Here is a 15,864-nt window from a genome sequence, read left to right on the forward strand (position 1 = left end):
AGACTTATTTATAAAATAAATTAAAAATAATTATAAAATTAAAAAAATATTTTAAAATCCCAAAATATCCCCCCCCACACCCGCGTCTGAAACCCTAACTCCCCCACTCCTCTCTCATTCTTCCCCCCCAGCTCTCTTTCTCTCTCACTCTCTGAACTCCCACCTCCGCCCTCGGACCATCGCCTCTGCCCCTCACCTCTGCCCCTCGCCTCCGCCTCCGCCTCCGCCCCTCGCCTCTGCCCTCGGCCTCTTGCCTCTGCCCGTGGCCCCTAGCCTCCGCCTCTACCCTCATCCCCTCGCCTCCGCCCTCGGTCATTTCAGATCCGACGAAATCTGGTTTTAAAAGCTCAAGCTCAAGTTCCCTCCGCCCTCGGCCCCTCTGCCTCGACGTCTGCCTCCACCCTCAATAATTTCATTTCTCTTCTTGATTCTATTTGATGTGATGTTTTTGATTTGGTTTTTGTCTGATCTGTCCTGTTTCGAATGGATCTGATTGTTAAAATCGCGTTTACTTTGACCAGATCAAGGATCCATTTGCCACCTCGAGATCTGCTATCGGTCGTCATTGCCGCCTCCAGATCGGTCTTCGATCATCGTCCACCCTTATATCGGTACAAATCTCAAGTTTTTTCTAGTGAACAAAGTAGATTGCAATGGATTTTGATGGTATTCAAGTTAATCTTGAGTCACAAACTCTAGCTTCATTAGACACACGTGATGACAATGATGATGTGGTTGAAGTACAGCAAAATGAGCATGACAAAATAAATGTTAAAGGAAAACGAAAGAGGAAGTCAACATCAGAAGTATGGACATTTTTTGATCGATTAATAGAAAAAACTGTGGATGGGAAGCAAAGGTGCAAATGCAAAAAATGTGGTGCTTCATTCATTTGTGATAGCAAATATGGGACAGGTAATCTCAAGCGTCATATTCAAGTATGTGTTAGAAAAGATACTTCTGATATTGGGCAATTATTATTAGGTCAAGATTTGTCTATGAGGTCTACAAGATTTTATCATGATAAATTTAGAGAGTTGGTTTTGACTGCCATTGTTATGCATGATTTGCCATTGTCTTTTGTTGAGTATGCTGGTATTAGAGCATTTTGTTCTTACCTCAATCCTAATGCTGAACTTATATCTAGAAATACATTAAGGTCTGATTTGCTTAAGATGTATAAAAAGGAAAAGGATAAACTTAAATGCATGCTTGAGGAAAGAATGGGAAGAATTTGTTTGACTGCTGATTTGTGGACCTCAATTGCTACTGATGGGTATTTGGCCATGACTGCCCATTATGTTGAAAATGATTGGGTTTTGCGAAAAAAAGTGTTGAATTTTTGTTTCATGCCGCCTCCACATAATGGTGTAGCATTGAGTGAAAAATTCTACACTATTTTAGTTGATTGGGGAATAGATAATAAAACATTTTGTGTTACTCTGGACAATGCTTCATCGAATGACGTTTTCATTGGTTTGTTGAAAGATTAACTGAATACAAGAAAATCGCTACTATGTGGAGGTGAATTTTTCCATCTTAGGTGTTGTGCTCATATTTTGAATTTAATTGTGCAAGATGGATTGAAAAGTATAGATGAATCTATTCACAAAGTAAGAGAGAGTATCAAGTATGTTAAAGGATCTCAAGTTAGAAAGCAAAAATTTTTGGAATGTGTGAACTTGTTGTCCTTGAGTTCTAAAAAGGGTTTGAGACAGGATGTTCCAACAAGATGGAACTCTACTTTTCTGATTCTTGAGAGTGCTCTTTTCTATCGTCGTGCCTTTTGTCACTTACAACTAAGTGATTCCAATTATAAGCGTTGTCCATCTTCGAGTGAATGGGATAGAATTGAGAAAGTCAGCAACTTCTTGTCTGTCTTTTATGATATTACATGTTTGTTTTCAGGGACAAAGTATCCTACAGCTAACTTATACTTTCCCTCGATCTTTATGGCTTATGTGACTTTGCATAATTATTTGATTTCGGATGATGAGTACTTGAAAAATATGGCTGCTATGATGATGGTAAAGTTTGAGAAATATTGGTCTGAGTTTAGTATGATATTAGCCATTGCTGTGATACTAGACCCTCGATACAAAATTCAATTTGTTGATTGGAGCTATAAAAAAATTTATGGTGATAACTCACCACAGTTTAGTAAAGTGCGTGAGAAATTATTTGCTCTTTACAACGAGTATGTCAAACCAATTGCATCTTCATCAGCGTATTCAAGTCCAGGTTATAACATTCAAGATTTCAACCAACCATCAATTAAAAATAGTGCTTGGGAGTTATTTAAGGTAATTTATTATTTGTACACCTTTATTTTAATTTACATATAATAGTAATAATTTTTTAAATAATTGTTTTTATGTTTTAAATTGCTAGGAATTTGATAATTATCAAAGTACGGTGATTGCTACTTCTTTGCAAAAGTCACATCTTGAGCAATATTTGGAAAGCACATCAGTTTTGATATCCTGAACTTGCTTCCATGGCTCGTGATATTTTGAGTATCCCTGTATCTACAGTTGCCTCTGAGTTTGCTTTTAGCATTGGTGGTCGAGTTCTTGACCAATATCGCAGTTCTCTTAAACCTGAAGTAGTGGAGGCACTCATTTGCACAAGAGACTGGTTATTTGGAGAAACGGGTAATAGTTATTTTTATCTTCTACTTTGTTTAATTATGTTATTAATTATTAATGGCATGAATATTATTTTTGCAGGATGTGAAATTAAGATTAATGATCTTACTAAAGATATTGTACAACTGGATTCTAAAGAGACTACTAGCATGTCATCCACTCAATGTTCTAATTCTATCATTTGAATGCGTGATACATAATTGATGGAAAATAAATGTTTGATTTTTATATGTTGAGGAGAGTTAGATCAACTCCGCCTGGGGATGTTATCCACTGCCGGTCCCAAGCCTAGATAAAGGAGGAGGGTTATGTTAGGTAGCCGACAGCCAACGTAAAACTTAGTCGGATCCAAAACATGAACTCTAGACAAATTATGAAAAATCGTTTGGGCGTGGGCGTAACCCTTCATAGCGACGCGCTACACTGCCCCCGTGTAGTGACAAGTGAGCTAGGGCCGCTGCATCGGCGCCCGGATGTAGTGATAAATGAGCAAGGGTTCTCGCATTTGCTTGGACGGATGTGGGTAAAGAAGCTAGTCCAAAATCAAAATCAAAACCAAAATCAAAATCAAAATCAAAACCAAAATCAAAACCAAAATCAAAAACAAAATCAAATTCAAAGTCAAGGCCAAAAACAAAATCAAATCCAAAGTCAAGGCCAAAAACAAAATCATAGATTAAGGATTGGGTCATGGAACATAGGAACATTAACAGGCAAAGCTATGGAAGTGGTGGATGTGATGATTAGGAGAAAAATTAATATTATGTGCCTTCAAGAGACGAGATGGGTAGGGAAAAAAGCAAAAACTTTATCAGAAGCTGGATATAAAATATGGTACACAGGAACTGATCGAGCGAAAAATGGAGTGGGGATTATTATGGATAAAAGCTTAATAGATGAGGTAGTGGATGTAAAGAGAATAGGGGATAGGATTATTATGGTGAAGATTAGTCTAGGAAGAATGACTATGAATATCTTTAGTACATATGCACCACAAGCGGGGTTAGGTGATGAGATAAAAGCAAAATTCTGGGAGGACCTAGAGGGACTCATACAAATGATACCAAGAGGAGAGAAAGTGATTATAAGAGGTGACTTAAATGGGCACGTGGGTAGAGACGGAAACGGATATAGAGAGGTACATGGAGGGTATGGATTCGGGAAAATTAATAATGAGGGTAAATCTATCCTAGATTTTGCTATGGCATATGGGCTCATTATAACCAATACTAGGTTCAAAAAACGGGACGAACACTTAATCACATATAAAAATATCACCTCAAGCACCTAAATAGATTACTTCCTCATGAGACAAGAGGATCAGTTATGTTGTAGGAATTGTAAGGTGATACCAGGAGAGTGTTTGACTACTCAACATAGACTTCTAGTACTTGACGTCCAAGCAAGAAATTGGAAGAGAAAAAATCACATAAAACAAAATCCAAGAATCAGGTGGTGGAATTTAAAAGGGGAGAAACAACTAATCTTCAAAGAAAAATTAAGGGGTAGAAGAGAATGGAATAGAGAAAGACAAACAAACCAGATGTGGAAAGAAATGGCTAATGCTCTGAGAAGCACGACAAAGGTAGTCCTTGGAGAGACAAATGGTAGAGCCCCTAACCTTAAGGAGTCTTGGTGGTGGAATGAAGAGGTACAATTGAAAATTAAAAATAAGAAAACTTGCTATAAGGCGGTATATCAATGCAACAATGAAGAAAATCAAAAAAATTATAAAGAAGCAAAAAAGGCAGCAAAAAGAGCTGTTAGTGAAGCAAGGTCAAAAGCATATGAGAATCTATATAAACGACTTGATACAAAAGATGGAGAAAGGGATATATATATATAAATTAGCTAAAGCAAGAGAAAGAAAAACACGGGATTTAAATCAAGTGAAATGCATAAAAAATGACAATCAAAATGTTTTAGTAAATGAGGGAGCGATTAAGGAGAGATGGAAGGAGTATTTCACAAAATTATTCAATGATGGTGGTGACACAAGAGTTAGGTTGGGACATCTTAGTAACTCCGAAGGGAATGTGAGCTATACATTCTATCGACGCATAAGTTCAAATGAAATAAGGCAAGCATTAAAAAAGATGAAAAATCATAAGGCAGTGGGACCAGATAATATACCAATAGAAGCATGGAAATGCATGGGAGAAGAGGGCATCTCTTGGCTAACGCAGCTATTTAACGCCATCCTTAAATCAAAAAAGATGCCAGATGAGTGGAGGAAGAGTACTTTGGTTCCTATATACAAGAACAAAGGAGATGTTCAAAACTGTGAAAGTTATAGAGGAATTAAGTTAATGAGTCATACCATGAAACTCTGGGAGAGAGTAATAGAGCAGAGGCTCAGAAAGGAAACAAAGGTGTCAGAAAATCAGTTTGGTTTCATGCCTGGTAGGTCAACAATGGAAGCTATATATTTACTGAGGCGTCTAATGGAAAGGTATCGAGATCATCAGAAGGACCTACATATGGTGTTTATAGATCTAGAAAAGGCCTATGATAGGGTCCCTAGAGAAGTATTATGGAGGGTTTTAGAGAAGAAATGAGTCAAAATAGCCTATATACAAGCCCTTAAGGACATGTATCATGGTGTAAAGACAAGGGTCAGAACATGCGGAGGGGATACTGAACCATTTACAACTACAATAGGACTGCATCAAGGTTCTGCACTAAGCCCATACTTATTTGCCCTAGTAATGGATGAACTCACTAAAGATATTCAGATAGATGTGCCATGGTGTATGCTATTTTCAGACGACATAGTGTTGGTGGATGAAACAAAAGAAGGAGTGAACACTAAGCTTGAGTTGTGGAGAAACAATTTAGAATCTAAGGGATTTAAATTAAGTAGAAAGAAAACAGAATATATGGAATGCAAATTTAGTAAAAATGCAAGAGTGGATGATGTTATAATAAAATTAGAAGACCAAATCTTACAAAGAAAAGACCATTTTCGATATTTGGGATCAGTGATTCAAAAAGATGGAGAAATCCACGAGGATGTCGCACATAGAATTAAGGTAGGTTGGCTAAAATGGAGAAATGCATCGGGGGTGTTATGTGATGGTAAAATCCCATTAAAATTGAAAGGAAAATTCTATAGGACAGCTATAAGACCAGTCTTCTTGTATGGCTCAGAATGTTGGGCAGTCAAATACCAGCATGAGCAAAAGACGAGTGTAGCGGAGATGAGGATGTTAAGATGGATGTGCGGACATACAAGAAAGGATAAAATTAAAAATGAAGTTATTCGTAATAAGGTAGGAGTAGTGTCAATCGAGGAGAAGATGAGAGAGACTAGACTAAGATGGTTTGGTCATGTGAGAAGGAGACTAAGAGACGCTCCTGTGAGGAGAGTTGATGAAATGGAACAATTAGTCACAAAAAGAGGTAGAGGTAGACCCAAGAAGACTTTGGGAGAGACATTAAAATTTGATATGAAATATATGGATCTAAATAAGGATATGACAAAAGACAGAAATACATGGAAGTCTAGAATTCATGTAGCCGACCCCACATAGTGGGATAAAGGCTGGATATGTTGTTGTTGTTGTTGAGGAGAGTTAGATGACTGTATTTAGGATTTGGATAATTGTATTTGGAGATTTGGATTAATTTTTTTATTGCATGGATGATAAAATGTGGGATTTTATTAGAGTTTGTTATTAATATGTTATATATGTATGCTGACAGATTAAATATAAATTCTGTTGATAGGTTAAATTATTTTTTTGTGAGTGAATAAAATTTTGTATGTGTATTGATTCTATTGAATAGGTTTTTTTATGCATTCAATAGGTTTTTACATGTTACAGGTAAACGAGTTGGACGGGTTAGTAGGTGACAAAGAACGACCCGTTTAAATTAAATAGGTTAATAGGTGACACGACACGACACGACCCATTTAATTAAACGGGTCGTGTCGGGTTACACGTTTAATAAACGTGTCGTGTTCGGGTTTAAGGAATTTGACACGATTATTAAACGGGTCGTGTTCGGGTTAACCTGATGCGTGTTATACGTGTGTCTCGACACGACACGATTACGACCCGCTAACCCGAATTGCCAGCCCTAGTTGGGGGGCTTAATGTTACAGGTATTTCCCGCTATAGTCCTTATGGGCTGGGCTCGATCCAGCAGGTTAGCCCAATCGCATGAAGTCCAGTAGACCCCAAACTGATTTCGTCGAAGCAAGCTCACGCATTGCTAGAGCTCGAGCTCAAATCACGGGATCAAGCAAGCTTTATACGAGCGAGCTCCCAACTACGCTTCGAGCAAGCTCTCGGGGACTCTTGTAGCTCGCTAGACTAGCCGATCAGCTCGCATAACGAGAAGGTCAAATGTCAGAGAATGTTAATGGGCTAGGAGTTGTCCTAGTTGGGCCAACCTGGCCCCATCCTCTCGACTCATTTGATCGGTCCATATCGGTCCCATCCTAGTCCCTGGTAATAACATCATTACAGCCACTACTGGATTTTTGCACGCCCGCCTTAGATCTCATCCTCATTAATGACCGATCCCATCCATATTAATGAGGGTCCCATCGGCACCTTACCATTGCATGGGCGCCTCCACCGACGCCAGATATTCTGTCCCATCACTTGTAGATGTACAACACATGCAAGATGACATCTCCTCCTCCTATATATCACCCAGCACTCCTCAGAGCCAAGCATGCTTTTCCTGCCAACTTGCTGATACTCTGTGTTTCCCTACTCGCTTACTTACTTGAGCATCAGAGTATTTTGCAGGAGCCAACGGCCAGTGGATCAACAAACCAAACCAGATAATCCCTTTTCTCCCTTTCGGATCTATTACACCAGTGCAGGCCGACGAATCACAATCAACCAATTCTGAACGTCGACAATATGTATATATGTATTCTGCGTGTATGTATATGTATTATGTGTGTATGTATATATATTTATTTGATACTTTGATTCTTCGATTCGACTGATCGTGTGGCGCTAAAGTTACATAATCTTGTTAATTAGGTTTATCATTGCTTATGAGAAGTTGTTTTCAAATAGTTACACGATAAGGACACAACACTAAACAGTTGTTGTAATTGTTGTTCTAATCATGCATACTTATGTCACAATGCAAATCTTTATGAAATCTCTTGATTCTTGAAACGGTATAAAATATTATGAATAGTTTTGAAACACTATAAAAAAAATTACAGTGATTGCACATGCTCGATCTTGCTTCTTTTCTTCTTAATTTGACTATTTAGAGCAAGCTTCTGATGTTAAAAAAATAGAGCAAGTTTCTGAGTGCTTGTGACATTAGCCAACGAACAATTAATTGTTACAACGTACTGTTATCAAACCAAAAGAAGAAAAAAGCAAGCCACAACATCTAATCTTTTCCAAATCTAAAAGGGGAACATGAAGATAAAACTTTGTACTTCCATCACCTCTACCTTGACCCAGACGTCCTTGCTTTTCATTTTAGTAAGACAAAAATAGTCACTTGAAAACATTTATTTGTAGAATGAGCAAGCGTCATTACTCACCAATTAGGTTATATTAGGGAAGGTCAATTTATGACTTTTTATTGTTATTCAATTGGTATGTGAATTCCAGAATATCCTTAAAAAATTAATGTCAATATTATTAATCTCTTTCTTCTTAAATTTGAGATTCTTAGGAGAACACTCTTATTATCCAAAACAGAAAAAAAGATATAGAAAATAAAAAAGCATTGGTTTATTTGTGGATGTGGAGTCCTAGTTATCTTTTAGGGTTGTAAAATTGATGCTTTAATTAAAAAACACATTTTTAATTTTAACTGGTGTAAGTAATTACTTTATCAATAGGCATTATTATGGGGGCAGGAGGGGTGTTACTGTTAGTCCATTAGGAGACATGAAATCACCCAAATGATTTGTTTCTTCTCCCAAGCCTAATCATGCTCCAATTTCAGAGCTCTCCATCTCCTCAACAAATTTATAGTGATTGAATTTTACATGCTCAAAAAGTTAAGTTACATTATAATTTTCACACACACACACACACACAAGCTTTTAATTGTTCAATTAATAAGTTGGCCTAAACTTTTGTTTACTTGCTTTTAAAGTTTAGTTTTCTAAAAGTTCATACAAGTTTAAAGTCCAACTCTGATAATGAGAAGCTAAATTTTGTTATGAATAGCCAACTTTATTTCTTAAGGCTTAGCTAAACGATATTATTGTTATATTGTTTAAGTGAAGCACAAGATTTTGTCATTCTTTTATGAGATAATGGCACCTAGTAAGGAGTGGATGAATCTTGTCAATGATCAACTTAATGAAGCTTATCAAATAGGGGTAAAAAAGTTTCTAGATTATGCTTTAAAGAAGTTGGGTGCCAAAAATAAGATTCGGTGCCCATGCACGAAATGTTGCAATACTGATCTTGGAACTCGTGAGTCTATCGAAGCACATATAATGATACATTATGTTGTTATTAAATTCTCATTGATATACTTTATGTTGTTATTAAATTCTCTAAATTTGGATAGAAAAAAGTGAAAGAAATTCAAAAAATAGAAAGCAGCCACACATGCCCCATAGGACCGGAAGCAAACCAATGCGGGAGATTGCATACCAAATGGTACTATAACATATACCTTTAACAATTTTCTTACTTTTTACATATCAATAGTTTTGTTAGATAGCGATTACTCTAAACTTTTCATTTTATTTAGGGAGGTAAAAATGGTCATAAACCCAATTTAGCAGAAATGTGGTTTTCAACTAGGAAGAAAGGTGAGAAGTTGGTGGAGCCGAAAGAACAAGAAACATATATAAGTTAAATAGTTAATGACACTTGCTTTAATTTTCTTGTTCAATTTTTCACACCCAATTATATTTAATGTGTATTAAATTGTACCATGAATATGTCAAATCTTGAAATCATTGAGACTTGTTTTGGCCCCCAAGTCAAGAATCATGTTCTTTTGTATGGTGGTGGGGTGATTCCTAAAGAATTAAAACTTGCGTCTTCAAGCAAGAATGAACTAGAAGAAGAGAACAAGATGCTTAAAGACCGGGTGAAAGCTCTAGAAGATTCATTTAAGGAATTTATGCAATTTAGGAGTCAAGATCAACCTTCTACATCTCAATCTACTCAGGTAATATATAATTCTTTATTACTAAATTTGGACATGGCTTTTTTTGGACCCAATTTGGTGAATATTAATGTTAGCCATAGTTTCTTATTATGGCCAACATTATCTTTATCCATGATCGTTTTAGTTTCTACATCTTAGATATCTAAATTAATAGTTTATTGGAATGACTTCACTTTCAAGTCTCACCATAACATCATTGATAGGTCTATTTTCACTAAACTTATATTTCACATATTCGACTTTATACTGTCCCAACTTGAGGTCTTTAAATTCTTAGTTTAGATTGTTGATGTAATCCACTTATAATTGAAAAAAGTTTCAAATTCTGCTTAATGGCTATTGGATGTTTCCTCTGCTTTCTTACAAAGGCTATTATATAGATGCTAGGGAAGCTAACATATGAGCAAATTTTGAGTCTTCGTAGAGATAGAATGTATCAATCATGATTCATACATATATATCTATATAAAACCTAAAAAGCCTTTAAAACTTTAATATAGGATCTGATTTAGTGATTTCTATGAACTGTTCATGCAAAGCTAGATGTACGATAAAATAATAGTGAAGTGAGGCTAAAAGTCAACCTTTTGAATGAGACAAATCATACTTCAAATAGATGCAATGCTAAATAGAAAAATAGGCTTTCTCTTGGTCAGCAAATACTAGATAGGGTGAAAAAATTATCATCTCAATAACTAAATACTCTTAAGCAGAAAAAAGGATTTTTTTTTTTTTTTTTCTTTCTTGAGATAGGTAATAGCCTAATGGCAAGTGACCATAGTAATATCTTCACATCATTGAGATTGGACTAGATAAATATGAAAAATAGTTTCAATAATCATAAGAACCTCAAAATTTCTTATTTCAATAACCATAATCTTAAAAGCTTTTTAATATATATATTAAACTTTAAGTAACACTAAGAATGCCAAAACTTCTCATTTCTCATATAGCTTTGACTAAGATGTAAATTCTCTAGTAAGTTCTTCATTAGTGCAAAGATCAGAATTCAAAAATTAAGGACATGACCAAATTCTGAGAAATTATACAAAAACTTAGTTTAATAACCATAATAATCTTAAGAAGCTTTTAAAAATATAAAGACGTAAATAATAGCAACATTGTTTTCACAGCAATTTTGACTAATGTATAAATTGCAGCTAAGTTGACTAAGATATAACTTGTCAGTTTAACTTTTCTTCTTTAGTAGAAGCACAATTCAAATCAAGGAAATAACAAAAAGATCAATCCTTTTCAGTTCAGTTACAAGAATTTTCTTTTATTATTCATTTTTTCATATTTTCTTCCATCTCCACCCCTTCCCCGCCCCTGGTGGGCATGCTGTGTGCTATATGTCATTAGATGGGTTGTTAGAGTCAAGTGTGTTGCCATTTGGGAAGTGCACCCGAAATTGGCACATTTGTCCCCCACATTTTTTCAAAAAATTTATATCTGTCGTGCCTAATGAAATTTATGATAGTTCTGCTCTCAAAAAATCACTTGATGCTAATAAACTTAAAATCTCAACCAAAGCATCAGACATTAGGGAACAAAAATAAAACTGAAGGTCGATATTTTTTCCTTTAAGGATTAGCACTTTACTGAAACCAGGAATACATACATGCTTTGTGATATCCTCGTGCAACATTTGCGCCCTTTCTTGCAACTCTGCCTGTGAAGGGAGCGATCTAGTAAAAAAAAAATGTAAGCTACTGGACTGCATATGCAAAGATGGACTATCGAAAGAATATGTAGCATTGAAAACTGAAAAGCAAAGGAAAAAAACCTTGATCAAGTGACAACACATCTTGACCAAATATGCCAGAGTTAAACTAGAAGCTTGGGCCAGAAGCTAAGGCTGCGTTCTCTTTGCTTTTCAATTTGTAATTTTTAGTTTTGAATTCATTTTTAGTTTTCTGTTTTGATAGTCTATTTTTAGAAAATTGAAAATGCGTTCTCTTTGTCATTTTAAAAAACTATTTCTCAAAACAGAAAATTAGAAAACGCGTTCTCTTTAAAATTTTGAAAATAATTTTTTAATGATATTTTATTCAATAAATTTAATTATTCAATAAATTAAAAATATTTAATGTTTATAAATTATTAAAAAAATATCTACATTTTAAAGTTAATGAATTTTGTAATATTTTTTTCATTATAATAATAAAATATGAATAAATAAATAAATAAATGTGTTTTGAGTTTTGAGTTTGTTTTGAATGAAAACACTCAAAGCAACTTTTTGTTGTTTTGAGTTTTCTTTATAATTTTTTTTTTGTTTTCAAAAATGTATTTTTAAAAACAGTAAAGAGAACGCGTTTTCATTATTTTAGAAAATTAAAAACTAAAAATGACTTGAAAACAGTAAAGAAAATGCAACGTAATATTTTCAACTTGCCATCTTCCAAATATATAAGGGTTTCTATGTGGCCTCATTCCATAGAACTAAGGCTTGGTGTTTTTATTAATCTACATCTCAATCTACTCTATATTTAAGGGTTTCTATGTTTTGGTACATTTTAGTGATTGTATGTTATGTAATTTGTGATGGAGACGTTTTGGGCTTTGTTAATTCTATTTCTAACATTTTATAAAGAAAACATGAACACTTCTTTGACTCTAATTTCATGTTTTATTATTTTTTTTTTTTTGTAGGTCAATGAGACAACAAGACTCTAAAGGAAGCAACTGCTGTCTTGGAGTACATGAACAGTTTTATGACTATATATAGTGTTTTGTTGTACATTTTTTAATAGTATATATGATTGTTAAAGTGTTATTTTTAGTTGAATATCTTTTTTGGTGTATATTTTTGAATAGTATATACAATTGTCAAAGTGTTATTTTTAGTTAGTGTAATTTGTTGGCAATTAACACTTATATATATACTACTTTTGGTGTGTAAATGCTAATAAATAATGATTACTTTGGTGTTATTTGAATGACATGTTTAATTTTTTGAGTTTTATTCCAATTTGATATGGATAATGATATATAGGTTTGGTGGTTTATATCAAAACATGATGTTTTTGTCATTAATGACTAGCAATTGTTTTCATACTATTAAAAAATAAAAAAAAATAAAAAAAATATTTTTTTAACAATAAGAATCATATCGTCGCTAATTGTTTACATTATTAACGGGAGGAAATATTGTCGTTATTGGTTTGTGTTTTGATAACTAAAAAGTTATTTTTAACGACAGGAATCATACGGTCTCTAATTGTTTATACTATTAATGACGGGAAATATTGTTATTGGGTTATAATTTGATAGTTAATAATTATTTTTAACGATGGGAATCATACGGTTGCTAATACAATTAACGACGGGTTTATCATTCCGTCGTTAAAAACTTTTATTCTCGGAGGCAATAACGACGACGTACGACAGAAAAATTCCCGTCGTTATAACTTTTTAACGACCGGAAATCAACTTTTAAAAACTGATTTTCCCATCGTTAAAACCTATTTTTCTTATAGTGTGATTAGATTATTACAGGAAACTTTTTGTTACTTGATTTTCATCACTTCTTAATTAGGATACAATGTAGTTAAATTTAATTCAATAAATTTGGACTAGGACATCACATGTTAAATTTCTTTCGGTTTAATCCATCTAATGTAATCTCATCACATTTTGGAATACAACAATAGAAAACAACAATCAGCTTGCTAATAGTTCAAAAATTGTTGACCTTTTTCCTTGTGTAACAGAAATAGTTGATCGTCTTCACATAAGACTATCAACTTTTCTCCCACTTGAACAAAATGGTTGACTTTCTTTTCTTGAACTGTTAGCAAGCCGATTGTTGTTTTCTCTTAGTGTATGCCAAAATGTGATGAGATTGCATTAGATGGCTTAAAGTGAAAGAAGTTTGATATGTGATGTCTTAGTTCGAAAAGTGGCGCACATTACATAAACCCAAATTTTATTTATTTTGATGCACCATTGTTCAATGTGATTGAATGGATGATCATGGAGTACATTCAATGTGATTGTAGGATCGACTCTTATAATTCCACACCATACTATCAAGTGATTCCTACACTTGCGAGAAGTAAATCTATTCGTCAAGTTTTTTTTTAAGAGAAATGACATGCGGTAAAATTAATAACTAAATAAAAATAATTTTAATAATTCACTATGCATCATTTTTAATTATTATTAACGTAATTAAAAAATTATTTAAACAAAATCTGGGCTACTTATAAAAAAAGAAAAAGAAAATTTTGAGAGTAAAAATGACCCAAGGCATGCGCGATATAAGTAGAAAGGGGAAACTCTAGGGACTATTTACTTATGGAGAATGTTTTTTATTTTTCATCTTCAATTTTTATCTCCATTTTCATGTTTTTATTTTGTTATAGACCATCCTCTGGGGGAAGTGACATTCTCCTCGAAGAAGGTATATTATCCCAAGAGAAGGAGTTTTCTAGGGAAATAAAGGAGGAAGTCGTCTCGGACAATCACGTCTTTCAAATTGACATGCATTACACGACACAACCTAGTCAAGCCACTTTCATGAGAATTACAGACAAGACCTTTCTCCTGAACAACTACTACCCAGCATTGTCTCGCACAATGTAGCTCGCCTCACAAGGCTTTCCTTCTCTCGAAAAACCATTCCTCCAGGAGGGTTTCTCATCAGGCTTATTTGTGCTTAACTCGAGACAACACTGTCTAACAATAGTTTATGTGTGCCACATGCCCCTTTCACCAATATCGAGGGGCATAAATACCCCATTACCCTTTATTTTCTAGGATCCTTTTCAACCTTTGGACTTCCACTAACACCTTTACACACTCGTGTTCCCAAAGAAACGTGTCATCACTCTCCTGGATAACTTAATCCACACACATTCATACATACATTTTACCTACATCTTCACACCATTATGCGGATGTCTAACTTAAACATTGGAGGGCTTGCGCAAGAGAGATCCACATGTGGATTTTGATTGGTTATCGCCTTGTAGAAGATTATCTTGGACAACAACTCCCCTCAGCCTTGTTCTTTACTTGGTTTTTCCCTAACTTGAGCTATCTTGGTACAAATTTTTCTTATATTTTTTGGAGGCGTCATCTGTGGGAAAGAACAAAAAGTCAAGATGATATGGAAAGAAGACAGTCTACTTGTGTTAGAGATGCATGACAACAAAGAAAAGACGCCACCATAGCTGGCACAAGTTCTCTCGAACAAATAGGGACTTCTCTCGGAGATCGTCTCCTTGCTACCTCTTCGGGATAACTCATATCTAGCCACGGATCAAGTCTTCCTTGATAGAGAGATGGGGACCCTGAGGCTAGCTTGTAATATTCCTTGAAGCAAGGCTAGTCCATTGAGCAAGGCTATCCCGAACAAGTTCACCCTTTCCTGGATGACAAGGATATCCTCTTAGACAACGGAGGCACTCTCCCAAGTGACCTTTCACTTCTGCTAGATTTCACAAGGTGTATTCCCAGGGATACACTACAACTCCTACGAGGAATCCGCAAGTCTCAACAAGAGCCTCGGGAACTTCATGAGGAACGATGCTCTAAACCATCTCTCTCTTAAAATACCAAGAACTTAAGAAAAGTTATGATGAATTGAAGAAAAGCCACATGGAGAATACTTATGCCCTTAAAGAATTTACAATCTTTCCACAAGTCATTTTTCCCACTACTGAATCACATCTATCAATAAGGAATTTGACCTCAAGAGGGAATCTGTCTTGCTTGTCCTCTCAAGGCAATTGAATATATCACGTCAAGTTCCCTAAGGGTCACAAACTCATATACTTACCCTTGATGAGGAATATATGAAAAGGCATAGAAAAACTAGGAAGGGTATAGTTTAAGATAAAGCACCCATTGAGATTACACCTCAAAATCCTTTAAGGTTGAAAGTGAGAAAAATTATCCAAGAAATCCTTGAGCAGAAAAGGGTTGCTTCCACTCATAGCAACTTGCATCAAAGAAGAATGCCTTTCTTGGTTTATTTATTAAGGTAACTACTTCTTTAGAGATTCACACTCTTGCAGTTGCCTATCTACTGAGGAAGGGAAAATCCCAACCATCACGCGTGGTGGTCGAGTCCCTTGCC

The 15,864-nt window shown here is 35.0% G+C and overlaps 1 long non-coding RNA gene across 1 annotated transcript; it reads left to right on the forward strand.

The window, feature by feature from the left end:
• Positions 1–9,622: 9,622 nt before the first annotated feature.
• On the forward strand, positions 9,623–12,628 carry LOC127798151 (uncharacterized). The gene is made up of 2 exons (XR_008022343.1): positions 9,623–9,776; positions 12,432–12,628. It is a non-coding gene; the product is annotated as an uncharacterized LOC127798151 (long non-coding RNA).
• Positions 12,629–15,864: the final 3,236 nt, after the last annotated feature.

Source organism: Diospyros lotus, chromosome 3 (genome assembly GCF_014633365.1).
Source record: "Diospyros lotus cultivar Yz01 chromosome 3, ASM1463336v1, whole genome shotgun sequence".
Taxonomy (NCBI): Eukaryota; Viridiplantae; Streptophyta; class Magnoliopsida; order Ericales; family Ebenaceae; genus Diospyros; species Diospyros lotus.